The following is a 13586-nucleotide window of genomic DNA, read 5'->3' on the forward strand; positions in this document are numbered from 1 at the left end:
TTCTGCTTTTGGGCTCCCTCCGGTGGTTGTAGGTGGTAATGCAGTTGCCCCTGAGTTGCAGCCCTGGTCAGGTGTATCTGCTGATTGCAGTTCTGACTGGGGTATTTAGGCGTGCAGGATTCATTAGTCCTTGCCAGTTGTCAATTGTTGTTGGGAGGTGTAGGACCTCTGCCTGGGTCCTCCTGCCTTTCTGTCAAATCAGCAAAGATAAGTGTCTGGTTTTTTTTTCTGTGGCACACATGTTGTGTGCTTCACAATTCAGTGCTATTCTTTGTGTTTTCTTGTCCAGCTTAGATTGTGTCAGTATTTTCTCAGTCTTGTTGGATTCTCTGGAGTGGCAGATATACATTCCATGTCTTTAGTTAGATTGTGGAACTTTTTGTATTATCTGCTGTGGATATTTTTGGAAGGGTTTTAATACTGACCGCCTAGTAATCTGTCCTATCCTTTCCTATTTAGCTAAAGTGGCCTCTTTTGCTAAATCCTGTTTTCTACCTGCGTGTGTCTATTTTTCTCCTACTCACAGTCATTATTCGTGAGGGGCTGCCTATCCTTTGGGGGTCTGCTCTGAGGCAAGGTAGCATTCCTATTTCCATCTATAGGGGTATTTAGTCCTCCGGCTGTGTCGAGGTGTCTAGGGTTTTGTTAGGCACACCCCACGGCTACTTCTAGTTGCGGTGTTAGTTCAGGATTTGCGGTCAGTACAGGTTCCACCGACTCCAGAGAAAGTTTCATGCGGCTCCAAGGTCACCAGATCATAACACTATGGGCCGTATGGCCGCAATCTGGTCCTGCATGCTTGCCACATGCTCAATTACGCTACGATGCGGAGTGGGCTCCTGTTCCCACATCTCTTTAGCTACATCGAGCAATCCCCTCGGATGTCTGCCATATAACAGCTCAAATGGGGAAAAAGCTGTGGATGCCTGTGCTACTTCCCGAGTGGCGAACATCAGATAGGGCAATAACATGTCCCAATTAGTGATGAGCGAATATACTCGTTACTCGAGATTTCCTGAGCACGCTCGGGTGTCCTCCGAGTATTTTTTAGTGCTCGGAGATTTAGTTTTTATTGCCGCAGCTGAATGATTTACATCTGTTAGCCAGCATAAGTACATGTGGGGGTTGCCTGGTTGCTAGGGAATTCCCACATGTACTTATGCTGGCTAACTGATGTAAATCATTCAGCTGCGGCAATAAAAACTAAATTTCTGAGCACTAAAAAATACTCGGAGGACACCCGGCCATGCTTGGGAAATCTCAAGTAACGAGTATATTTGCTCATCACTAGTCCCAATCCCTCCCATCCTTGGCGACGACCTTTTTGACCATGGCTTTGAGGGTCTTATTAAACCGCTCCACCAGCCCGTCAGTTTGTGGGTGATACACCGACGTACGAAGCTGTTTAATCTGGAGCAGTTTACATAGCTCCCTGGTCACCTTGCACATGAAAGGAGTCCCCTGATCTGTAAGAACCCCCTTGGTATCCCAAGGCGACAGAACATTTCAAATAGCTCACAGGCTATTCGTTTGGCCGAGGTGTGTCAGAGGGGTATCGCCTCTGGGTACCGGGTGGCATAGTCTATGACTACTAATATGTGTGGGTGGCCCTGGGTGGATTTTACTATTGGCCCCACCAGCTCCATTGCAATCCGCTCAAAAGGTACCTCTATAATGGGCAGAGGCACCAAAGGACTCCGGTAGTTTGTGGTAGGTGAGGTTAGTTGGCACTCCGGGCACGTAACACAGTACCTTTGGACCTCAGCATAGATACCAGGCCAAAAAAACTGCTGCAGTATACGCTCCAGAGTCTTTTTGACCCCCAAATGCCCCCCAGCATGTGAGTGTGGGTGATGTCGAGCACCGCCCGATGGTAGGATTGGGGCACTACCAGTTGCTCTACCACCTCATCCCGGATTTTATCAACCCTGTACAGTAACTCCTGGTTGATCACCATCCGTGGAAACTCCGTCTCCGCACCTGGTTGCTGAGCCACCCCATTTACCTCCTCGATTACTCTTTCCCTTTCCTGGGACAGAGTAGGATCCTGGAGCTGAGCTGTCCTGAACTTACCAGGGACACTTCCAGCTCGGGAATAGGTGGGGTCTTTTCGACCTCTCCTGCCAATACCTCTAATAAGGGAAACCTATCAGGGTTACACTCTGTCCCTAGGTTGGCGACCCCTATGGCAGGTATCCCTGATTCGGGATCTTCGGGCTCCGCACCTGGAACCCTGGTCTCCCACAGGGACCAGAACAGGGGTGTCTCTTCCCAATACAGTCCCATATGGAAGAGTCTTTACCACTCCCATCACATGTTTTATCTCTCCACACGGGATAGAAAGCGTAATCTCCGCGGTCGGGTACTCTTGGAGGTCCCCATATATGCACACCACCCCCTCCTTCCATCCATTGGCATTGTCCCCAGCAACCAGGGACCCATGTACCAGAGTGTAATAATTATAGGGGACAACTCAGGAGACTCTTTGAGTGGAAAAAGACAACTACAGGACACAGTTTTATAAGTGGTAAAGTCTATATTATCACACGGTGATTCAAACAGGTGCAGAGAGAAACTCAAATACACAACACTTGGAGTAAATATTAAACGCAGCTTAGCAGTCTATAGGAAACTTCAGAGGAAAATGCAATCACGCAGAAAGTCTATGCAGCACAATTATTCTTGAGGATACTTGACACAAATAAGTCCTTGTTTTAGTCCAAACACAGATAGATATGCTTATAAGGCAGTTCAAATAATATCTTAGGGTACCGTCTCACAGTGGCACTTTTGTCGCTACGACGGTACGATCCGTGACGTTCCAGCGATATCCATACGATATCGCTGTGTCTGACACGCAGCAGCGATCAGGGACCCCGCTGAGAATCGTACGTCGTAGCAGATCGTTTGGAACTTTCTTTCGTCGCTGGATCTCCCGCTGTCATCACTGGATCGGTGTGTGTGACACTGATCCAGCGATGCGTTCGCTTGTAACCAGGGTAAACATCGGGTTACTAAGCGCAGGGCCACGCTTAGTAACCCGATTTTTACCCTGGTTACCATCGTAAATGTAAAAAAAAAAAAACCGTACATACTCACTTTCCGGTGTCCGTCAGGTCCCTAGCCGTCTGCTTCCCGCACTGACTGTGACTGCCGGCCGGAAAGTAAAAGCAGAGCACAGCGGTGACGTCACCGCTGTGCTCTGCTTTCACTTTACGGCCGGCACTCAGTCAGTGCGGGAAGCAGACGGCAAGGGACTTGACGGACACCGGAATGTGAGTATGTACGTTTTTTTTTTTTTTACATTTACGATGGTAACCAGGGTAAACATCGGGTTACTAAGCGCGGCCCTGCGTTAAGTAACCCGATGTTTACCCTGGTTACCCGGGGACTTCGGCATCGTTGGTCGCTGGAGAGCTGTCTGTGTGACAGCTCTCCAGCGACCACACAATGACTTACCAACGATCACGGCCAGGTCGTATCGCTGGTCGTGATCATTGGTAAATCGTTTTGTGTAACGGTACCCTAAGCTCAACCAGGGAGGCCTGGGTAATAGTCTCAGGTTTTTGCAGAGCAGCAACAGCTTACATGTCCAGCAAATGCAGATGGAAGTAAACTGACATGTCGGACGCTATTCACACTAGGGCGTCCGACAGGCAGCGGTAATTCCACATTCGTCCACTATACGATCAGTGGCGCCGGCTAGATCTTTATCCAGGTTGCCCAGGGTTAATCTAGCTGGTACTCTGGTTGGAGGCTGGGTCACGCCCACGGCCTTGAAATAGTTTTGTTGGACTTTGGGCTTCGCCGATTATAGCTTGTGCCTCATGCCTAGTGATTCCGGTCTGGAGTGGTGGTCTTGGAGAAGTAATATCGTATCTGGTGGTGTATTATCCTTTGTTATATTTCTCCTTCCTATAGTTGTATTTGCTTTGCCCTGGGCACATTATTGTGTTTTCCTGTGTGTCTGCGGCGTGGTGCGTTTTTTAGTTTTCCCTGTCTGTGCTTTCTGTGGGGGTTGGTGTGAGGTCTGTTCACTGGGTGGCGGGTGGTGGTTTCAGCATAGGGCTGAAACAGGAGTCAGGGCCAGGCCTGGTGGCCCAGACAAGCACACCATTAGTGTAAATTCTGGGAGAGGGACAGACAGGGTTTTCCCTAGTCTGAGGGATATCGCAGGGGCCTGGGTAACCAGCCTTAGCTTACCTAGTCTCCCCGTGACATTATAATCAGCCCCAAAATTTTTGTATTCCATAAATCCCATTACTTCCATAACCCACCAGTTGGAGGCGCTGTCCTTACAGGTCACTGAGTTGATGGGGGCGGTTCAGCAACAGGGTCTAGTAGTATCTAATGTGCAGGCTGAAACTGCAGGTAGAGTTGCAGAGCCAAAGATCCCTTTACCTGAGAGGTTTGCTGGGGAACGCAGTGAATTTGTTATTTTTCGTGAAGCTTGTAAATTATATTTTTGTATGCGCCCGATCTCCTCAGGTAATGAGGCTCAGCGTGTGGGTCTGGTGTTGTCATTACTGAACGGGGACCCCCAAGCATGGGTATTTTCTTTACCATCTGATTCAGCTGCATTTAACTCAGTGGAGAGGTTTTTTTTCTGCTCTTGGGCTCATTTATGATAATCCTGATAGAATGGCTCTAGCAGAATCTAAAATACGCGCTCTCCGCCAGGGGGAGCGAATGGCGGAGGATTACTGTTCTGAATTTCGCCGCTGGGCGGTGGACACACAATGGAATGACCCCGTGCTGCGGAGTCAGTTTGTTCATGGGGTTTCGAGAAGGGTTAAACAAGCCTTTCTGATGTATGAGACTCCTGCTTCTCTAGAGTCTGCTATGAGTCTTGTTATCCGCATTGATCGCCGTTTGCGTCAGGGGGCGCAAGAGACGCCACCTATGGGGGAGGGCGTAGGTGCACGTGAGGTTGCTGCAGGTGAGCCCACGGAGCCTATGCAAATCGCAGGGGTGTCACATCATCGAGCCCCCTCGCTCAGGAAGCAGGGAGTCTGTTTTGCTGTGGTAAAAATGGGCATTATGTAAATGCTTGTCCTCTGTTATCTAAGAAAAGTGCAACAGCGGGAAACTACTAAGCTCAGAGGGTGTGGAAGAGGCCAATCTGAGCTTATGCATATCTTCCATGGTGGTCTCTCAATGTATGCTCCCTGCCAGAGTTATGGTCGCTGGGAGAGAGCTGCCAATCACTGTTTTTGTGGATAGTGGTTCTGCCACTAATCTCATTGATGAGGAGTTTGCGCGCACAGCCGGGTTCAGGATCGAAAATCTGCCTCATCCTATCCGGGTAGTCACCATCAATGCCTCTCCTCTCCCACAGGGGGAGATTACTGAGTTTGTGGCTGAGGTGAAACTCCACATTGGTGTCCTACATTCTGAGCAGGTTTCATGTAGGGTGCTCAGTAATCTTCCTGCACAAATGGTACTGGGTTTTCCATGGTTATCTATGCACAACCCGGTGATTGACTGGAAAACCCTGGACATAATCCAGTGGAGCGGATTCTGCCAGGAGAATTGTCTGGCCACATGAGTGTCCGCTGTGACTCCTAGCATTCCTGAGTCACTGCTGGATTTCACAGATGTGTTCTCTGATAAGGGCTGCTCAGAGTTGCCTCCACATCGACCCTATGACTGTACTATTAGGTTAAAACCAGGGGCCAAATTGCCGAAAGCAAGGATGTTTAACATTTCTGGTCCTGAGAGGCAAGCTTTAAAAGACTATATTGCTGAGAGTCTGAGCAAAGGGCACATCAGGCCTTCGTCCTCGCCTGATGCAGCGGGGTTCTTCTTCATTAAGAAGAAAGATGGCGGGTTACACCGTGTCTGGATTTCAGATCCATACCCTATGCCGCTGATACCTGATTTGTTCAACCAGGCGGCTGGTGCTAAGTGGTTCTCCAAGCTTGACCTCAGGGTGGCGTACAACCTCATAAGAGTCCGTCAAGGGGATGAGTGGAAGACAGCTTTTAATACTCCTGAGGGTCATTTTGAACATTTGGTGATGCCATTTGGGTTGACAAACGCGCCTGCTGTATTTCAACATTTCATAAATGATGTGTTCTCGCATGTCCTGGGGAAATTCGTTATTGTGTACCTTGATGACATTCTCATTTATTCATGCGACCGTGATACTCATTTAGAGCATGTTAGGCAGGTGTTACAGCTACTCAGAGAGAATAAGCTCTATGCAAAACTTGAGAAATGTGCATTTTCGGTTCAGGAGTTGCCTTTCTTGGGTTATATTGTGTCTGCTTCAGGTTTTAAAATGGACGCCGCTAAGGTGCAAGCGGTGCTGCGTTGGGATCGGCCTGATAACCTAAAAGCGCTTCAGCGGTTCCTTGGGTTTTCTAATTATTATAGAAAGTTTATCAAAAAATTTTCTATCATTGCTAAACCGCTCACTGACATGACGAAAAATGGTACCAATTTCTCCTCCTGGTCTGAGGCTGCTGTGCGCGCATTCGATTTCCTGAAGAACAGTTTTGCTTCGGCCCCCATTCTGGTGCAACCGAACGTATCGAAACCATTTACCGTTGAAGTCGATGCGTCTGAGGTTGGAGTGGGGGCAGTGCTGTCACAAGGCTCATCCTTGGGCGAGTTGCGTCCATGCGCTTACTTTTCCAAGAAGCTGTCGCCCGCTGAACGTAACTACGATATCGGCAACAGGGAGTTGTTGGCTATCAAGTTGGCATTTGAGGAATGGCGACACTTCTTGGAGGGGTCGGTCCACCAGGTTACAGTTATCACCGATTATAAAAATCTGCTTTATTTAGAGTCAGCCAAGCATCTGTCCCCCAGGCAGGCTCGCTGGGCATTGTTTTTCACGCGATTCAGCTTTTTTGTTACTTACCGACCGTTGTCTAAGAACACTAAGGCGGATGCTTTGTCCAGGTGTTTTCCGGGGGGGAGAACCTCGGGAAGATCCGGTACCCATCATCCAAAAGGGTGTAGTGGTCTCGTCTCTCACGACCGAGGTTGAGGCTGAGATTGCCGAGGCTCAGGAGGAGGTACCACCAGAGCTTCCCATTAACAAATCGTTTGTACCGCTCCATCTTCACTTAAAGGTGTTGGGTGAGCATCATGATGCTGTCCTGGCTGGCCACCCAGGGGTTAGGGGTACCTTGGAGTTGGTGTCTTGTCGGTTTTGGTGGCCCAAAATCCGACAGGACGTGGTCTCGTACGTGTCAGCATGCACCACGTGCGCTAGGGCTAAGACGCCCCGCTCCTGTCCTGCTGGCACACTACATCCTCTCGGGGTACCCAGTAGGCCATGGACGGAGATCTCCATGGATTTTAGTACAGACTTGCCCTCCTCTGCTGGGAACATGGTCATCCTGGTGGTTGTTGATCGGTTCTCAAAGATGTCGCACTTTGTGCCCTTGCCGTCGTTGCCTAACGCGAAGACTCTGGCTCAGGTATTTGCTCAGGAGGCGGTGAGACTTCACGGGGTCCCATCTGACATCGTGTCTGATAGGGGTACTCAGTTTGTGGCAAAAGTTTGGAAAGCATTTTGCTCACGGCTGGGGATCAAGTTGTCGCATTCTTCGGCGTTTCATCCTCAGTCAAATGGTCAGACCGAGCGTATGAACCAGAATTTGGAGCAGTATTTACGCTGCTTTGTTTCTGACAATCAGGAGGAGTGGTCGACGTTCCTTCCTTTGGCAGAGTTTGCCATAAATAATCACCGTCAGAAATCATCTGGGGAGTCCCCGTTCTTTTGTGTTTACGGGCACCATCCTCAATTTTGTACTCTGCGTCAGGGGGGCTCTGCTGGCGTCCCGGAGGAGGACCAGCTAGGAGCACAACTGTCATCTGTCTGGAGGAGAGTGAAACAGCGCTTGTTGAGCGTGGGTGCTAGGTACAAACGTGTGGCTGACAGTAGACGTGTGCCAGGTCCGGACCTGAGTGTGGGTGACTGGGTGTGGTTGTCCACAAAAAACATAAGACTTAAAATACCATCCCTGAAATTAGGTCCAAGGTTTATTGGTCCATTTAGGGTCGCCGCCATCATTAACCCGGTAGCCTACCGATTGGAGCTCCCTACGTCATATAAGATACACAACTTGCTCCACAGATCTTTATTAAAAAAGGTGATGGGTTCCGTGGATGCGGCGCCTATGCCACCTCCGGTCTTGGTGGATGGCAATTTGGAATTTGAAGTCTCCAAGGTGGTTGACTCTCGAGTAGTGCTCCGCACTTTACAGTACCTGGTACACTGGCGTGGTTATGGGCCGGAGGAAAGGTCTAGGGTACCAGCCTCGGACATACATGCGGACCGGCTGGTCAGTATGTTTCACCGCCGCCATCCAGACAAGCCGGGTTCTATAAGTCGTGAGGGCCCTGGGGTCCCTCGTAGAAGGCGGGGTACTGTCATGTCGGACGCTATTCACACTAGGGCGTCCGACAGACAGCGGTAATTCCACATTTGTCCACTATACGCTCAGTGGCGCCGGCTAGATCTTTATCCAGGTTGCCCAGGGTTAATCTAGCTGGTACTCGGGTTGGAGGCTGGGTCACGCCCATGGCCTTTAAATAGTTTTGCTGGACTTTGGGCGTCGCCGATTATAGCTTGTGCCTTGTGCCTAGTGATTCCAGTCTGGAGTGGTGGTCTTGGAGAAGTAATATCGTATCTGGTGGTGTATTATTCTTTGTTATATTTCTCCTTCCTATATTTGTATTTGTTTTGCCCTGGGCACATTATTCTGTTTTCCTGTGTGTCTGCGGCGTGGTGCGTTTTTTAGTTTTCCCTGTCTGTGCTTTCTGTGGGGGTTGGTGTGAGGTCTATTCACTTGGTGGCGGGTGGTGGTTTCAGCATAGGGCTGAAACAGGAGTAAGGGCTAGACCTTGTGGCCCAGACAAGCACACCATTAGTGTAAATTCTGGGAGAGGGACAGACAGGGTTTTCCTAGTCTGAGGGATATCGCAGGGGCCCGGGTAACCAGCCTTAGCTTAACTAGTCTCCCCGTGACATAAACACGAGCAGCAGATGAAGGAGGATTACTGGAAACTGGTATATGCAGCAGGAAGAGCAGAGTAGCAGGATCACCACACAGGTTCACAGGAGCAGGTATATAGCCAGGGAGTCATCAGAGTCAGGAGCTAGATGCAAGGCAGAATACTCTAGCACAGACTGAAGGCTGGGGTGGAGTTTTATAGCAGGAAGACACAGTGCACATGAGACCAAAGACGCCATCTTGGAAAAGGGCAATAATGCACAAAAGGTAATAAAAAATGTTCAGAGTCCTGACATTACTCCCTCCTTAGAAGCGGCCTCAGGACGATCCTGGACCTGGTTACTCAGGGAATCTCTGATGAAAACGAGAAATCTTCTGTTGGGCATTGATGTTTTCCACAGGTTCCCAAGAGTCTTCCTCAGGGGGATATCCCTCCCATCTTATCAGATATTAGAGCCGATTCCTGCGAATCCTGGAATCAACAATTTCCTCCACCACAAATTGTTCTTGCCCATCAATCACCACAGGCTGCGGAGGTGGCACAACACGTCCCTGGAAGGTATTAGGAGATACAGGCTTTAGTAAAGATACATGAAAAACTGGATGTACCTTCATAGTCCTAGGCAGCTTCAGCCGGCAGGCCACAGAGCTCACAATACCGTTGATCTTGAAAGGGCCAATTAATTTCTGTCCAAGTTTTTGTGAAGGAACGTTTAACTTCAGATTCTTAGTTGCTAACCACACGGGATCTCCTACCTTGAACATGGGTGCAGGTTTACGGAATCTATCAGCCGATCTCTTATAACGTTCTTGAGCTGTGGTCAGGGATTCCTTCAGAACCTCCAGATTTTGCCTCATCGCAGTCATCCTTTCCTCCACTACCGGAACCGGAGACCTAGGTAAGATACACGGATGATAACCCAGATTGGCAAAGAAAAATGTAAATTTAGTGGAGGCGCTCTGAGAATTATTATATGAAAATTCGGCTAACGGCAGCAACTCCAACCAATCATCCTGGAGATGGCTGACATAGCATCTTAGATACTGTTCCAGCATCTGGTTGGTACGCTCAGTCTGACCATTTGTCTGGGGATGATAAGCGGAAGAGAGACAGACATTAATATTTTGAAGTGAACTGTACTCCACGGTCAGAAATGATCTCATCCGGAACCCCATGCAACCGAAAGACATTCTGTATAACCAAGTTCATTGAATCTTTAGCTGAGGGGAGGCCGGTGCATGGAACAAAATGAGCAGCTTTAGTCAGGCGATCAACTACCACCATGATTGTATTCATGCCCCCGATGTAGGCAGCTCTACAATAAAGTCCATTGATATAGACCCCCAAGGGCGGGACGGAACAGGTAATGGTTGTAGAAGACCCGTAGGTGCCACATGAGGAGTCTTGTAACGAGCACATACCTCGCAAGAGAGAACATAGTCCTTGGTATCCTTCAGGCAAGTTGGCCACCAGAAGAATCAGCTCAGGAACTCTTGTGTCTTCTGTACCCCCCTGTGACCAGCCAACTTGGAGTCATGTACCAACTTGAGGATCTGCAGACGGATGACCTCAGGGACATAGATACATCGATCTCTGAACCACATGCCACCCTTAAAGACAAGATTAATATCCACAGGTGGGTTGGCCAGAAATACATCACCGTCATAGGCCTCCCTGCACTCCTTCCACAAGTCCTGATCATGGATAACTCCGATGAAATTGGCATCAGATAGAATGGTCTTGGATGGGTCTCCAGGTACGGAATCCGCAGCATGGATTCGGGATAAAGCATCAGCCTTCCCATTACAAGAACCTAGACGGTACGAGATAACAATGTTAAATTGATTTAAAAATAAGTTTCAACGAGCCTGACGAGGAGAAAGACATCTAGCGGATCTAAGGAACTCTAAATTGTGATGCTTAGTTAGCACTATGATCTGTTGTGCAGCTCCTTGTAGATAATGCCTCCATTCTTTGAAAGCCGCAATAATAGCCAGCAATTCCTTGTCTCCCACGTCGTAATTCTTCTCTGCTGAGGTTAGTCTACGGGAAAAGAGAGCACAAGGATGTAGCAGTCCCTTCTCTCCAGTTCTTTGAGAGAGAATAGCCCCCAAAGCATTATCAGAAGCGTCCACCTCCACAATGAAAGAAAGTGTTGGATCTGGGTGTATCAACAGCGGTGCTGATGTGAAACAGATCTTAAGCCGATCAAAAGCTTCTTGAGCCTGTGATGACCACTTAAAGGGCTTTTCCTTCTTTGTCAAAGAAGTAATGGGACGGACAATATCAGAAAAATTTCAAATGAAGCGTCTGTAGAAATCTGCAAAACCAATAAAATGTTGGACCTCCTTAAAGTTCTTGGGTACCGGCCAGTCAAGGATAGCCTGATTCTTACCAGATTCCATGTTCAGCCCCTGGGGAGAGATGATATAACCTAAGAACTGTATCTCAGAACGATGGAACTCGCATTTCTCCGGCTTAATATACAGATGGTTCTCTTTCAGATTTCAGACGTCTTAAAACAGTTTTGACATGTTCTTTATGTTCCTGTAAAGAGTCAGAAAAGATTAGTATATAGTCCAAATAGATCACCACAAACTGGTCCAACAAATCTCTGAAAATGTCATTAGCAAGGTGTTGAAACATTGGAGGGGCGTTACAAAGCCCGAAGGGCATCACAAGATATTCAAAGTGTCCATACCGGCATCTGAATGCTGCCTTCCACTCATCCCCTGGATGAATACGCACCAAATTATAAGCCCCACGAAGATCCAGTTTAGAGAACACCTTAGCATGGCGGACTCTTTCCAGTAATTCGGGAATCAGAGGAAAAGTGTAATGGTTTTGTATGGTTACCTTATTGAGTTCCCGATAGTCAACACAGGGTCTCAGGGTCCCATCCTTCTTTTTTACAAAAAATATAGGTGCCCCTGCTGGTGAGGAAGAAGGACGTATGAAGCCTTTGGCCAGATTTTCATCAATATACTCCTTTAAGGCTTGAAACTCAGGTGCCGCCAAAGGGTATACGTTACCAAAAGGAATAGCTGCCCCAGGAAGCAGCTCAATGGGACAGTCATAATGCCTGTGTGGAGGAAGCTGATCTGCATTCTTCTTGTCACAGATGTCAGAGAACTCTTTATATGCTGGAGGTAAAGAAAATACCTGTACATGTAGTTCCGTAGCTGTGGACTCAGGGACAGCTTCTGTTAACGCTGAGTTGCTCCTTGTTGGAAAGATAATCTCCTTGGTCTCCCAGTTGATAATTGGGTTCTGAGAACGCAACCAAGGAATGCCTAAAACCACAGGAAAATGAGGAGAAGAAATTAGCAAGAAAGAAAGTTGCTCCTGATGATTTGGCTCCAACACAATTTCAAGGGGTACGGTCTCCTGATCCACAGGCCCAGAGATTAAAGGTGACCCATCCACTGTTTCCATGGTAATTGGAGAGGCTCTTTGCTGAATTTCAATACCATGTTCCTTGGCAAATGCAATATCCATGAAATTGCCACCTGCACCAGAGTCAATCATAGCTGCACTGGAAATCCACTGTCCTGAACACAGGATCTTAATAGGGAGAGAACAGTGAGAGTTCTTTTCCTTAAGCTCCTTGGGAGGTGAAGTCATAGAAAGTGAATGGAATACAGCATTTAAAGGCAGGCTACATTCAGAGATGTCAGATTCATCATCACAGTTCTCATACTCCACTACTGCTGCTAGCACCTTGTTAGGCCGTCTAGGACACTTAGGACAATTGATGAAGAAGTGGTCAGACTGACCGCAGTAGAAACATAGACTCTCACGAAGGCGATGCTCCTGGTGCTCATTGATCTCGCGCCTCTGAACGGAATCAATTTGCATGGGCACCGCCTCCTCCTCCCGAGATGTTTTACCTGCAGGCTTTTTGGAAGGAAGGGAAAAGTTAGAAATACAGTTATATGCAGCAAACTTCTCCTGCCTACGCTCAGTAAGGCAAATGTCTATGCGCACACAATGCTGTATAAAGGTCTCTAGCTCTTGTGGTGACTCAGAGCGAGCTAGTTCATCTTTTACAATACTAGACAGACCCCTTTTAAAAATAGGCACTTGTGCATAACTGTCCCAATTGGTATCTACCGCTAATCTCCTGAATTCAGTAGCATACTCAATAACAGAACGTTTAGCCTGGCGTAAAGACAATAAAGCAGATTTAGCGGTTGCACGGCGATTAGGGTCATCAAACATTAATGCCATAGCGGCCAACAAATCATCCAAGTTATTTAACCATGGGTCAAGAGACTCAATCATCGGATTCGCCCAGGCGAGCGCTCGTGCGGTCAGCAGCATTATTACACACAATACTTTGGATCTATCATTAGGAAAACGGTCAGCATGCACATCAAAATATAGCATACATTGATTCACAAAGCCACAAAATTTGTCGCGATCACCATTAAATCTGAATGGGGGCAACTTAGGTGGGCTGGCTGGTGGCGGTTGCCCAGAGGGTAAAGTCGCTTGTGCAGCTATTTGCGTGCTTATGTCCTGAAAAGCCCGTCCATACTGGGACTCTATGCCAGCAAGTTTGTTTTCCTGGGCTGCCATGCGGGTGCTTAAGTCCTGCAAAGTCTGTCCAA

The sequence above is a fragment of the Ranitomeya variabilis genome, chromosome 6 (assembly GCF_051348905.1).
Source record: "Ranitomeya variabilis isolate aRanVar5 chromosome 6, aRanVar5.hap1, whole genome shotgun sequence".
In the NCBI taxonomy this organism is placed as follows: domain Eukaryota; kingdom Metazoa; phylum Chordata; class Amphibia; order Anura; family Dendrobatidae; genus Ranitomeya; species Ranitomeya variabilis.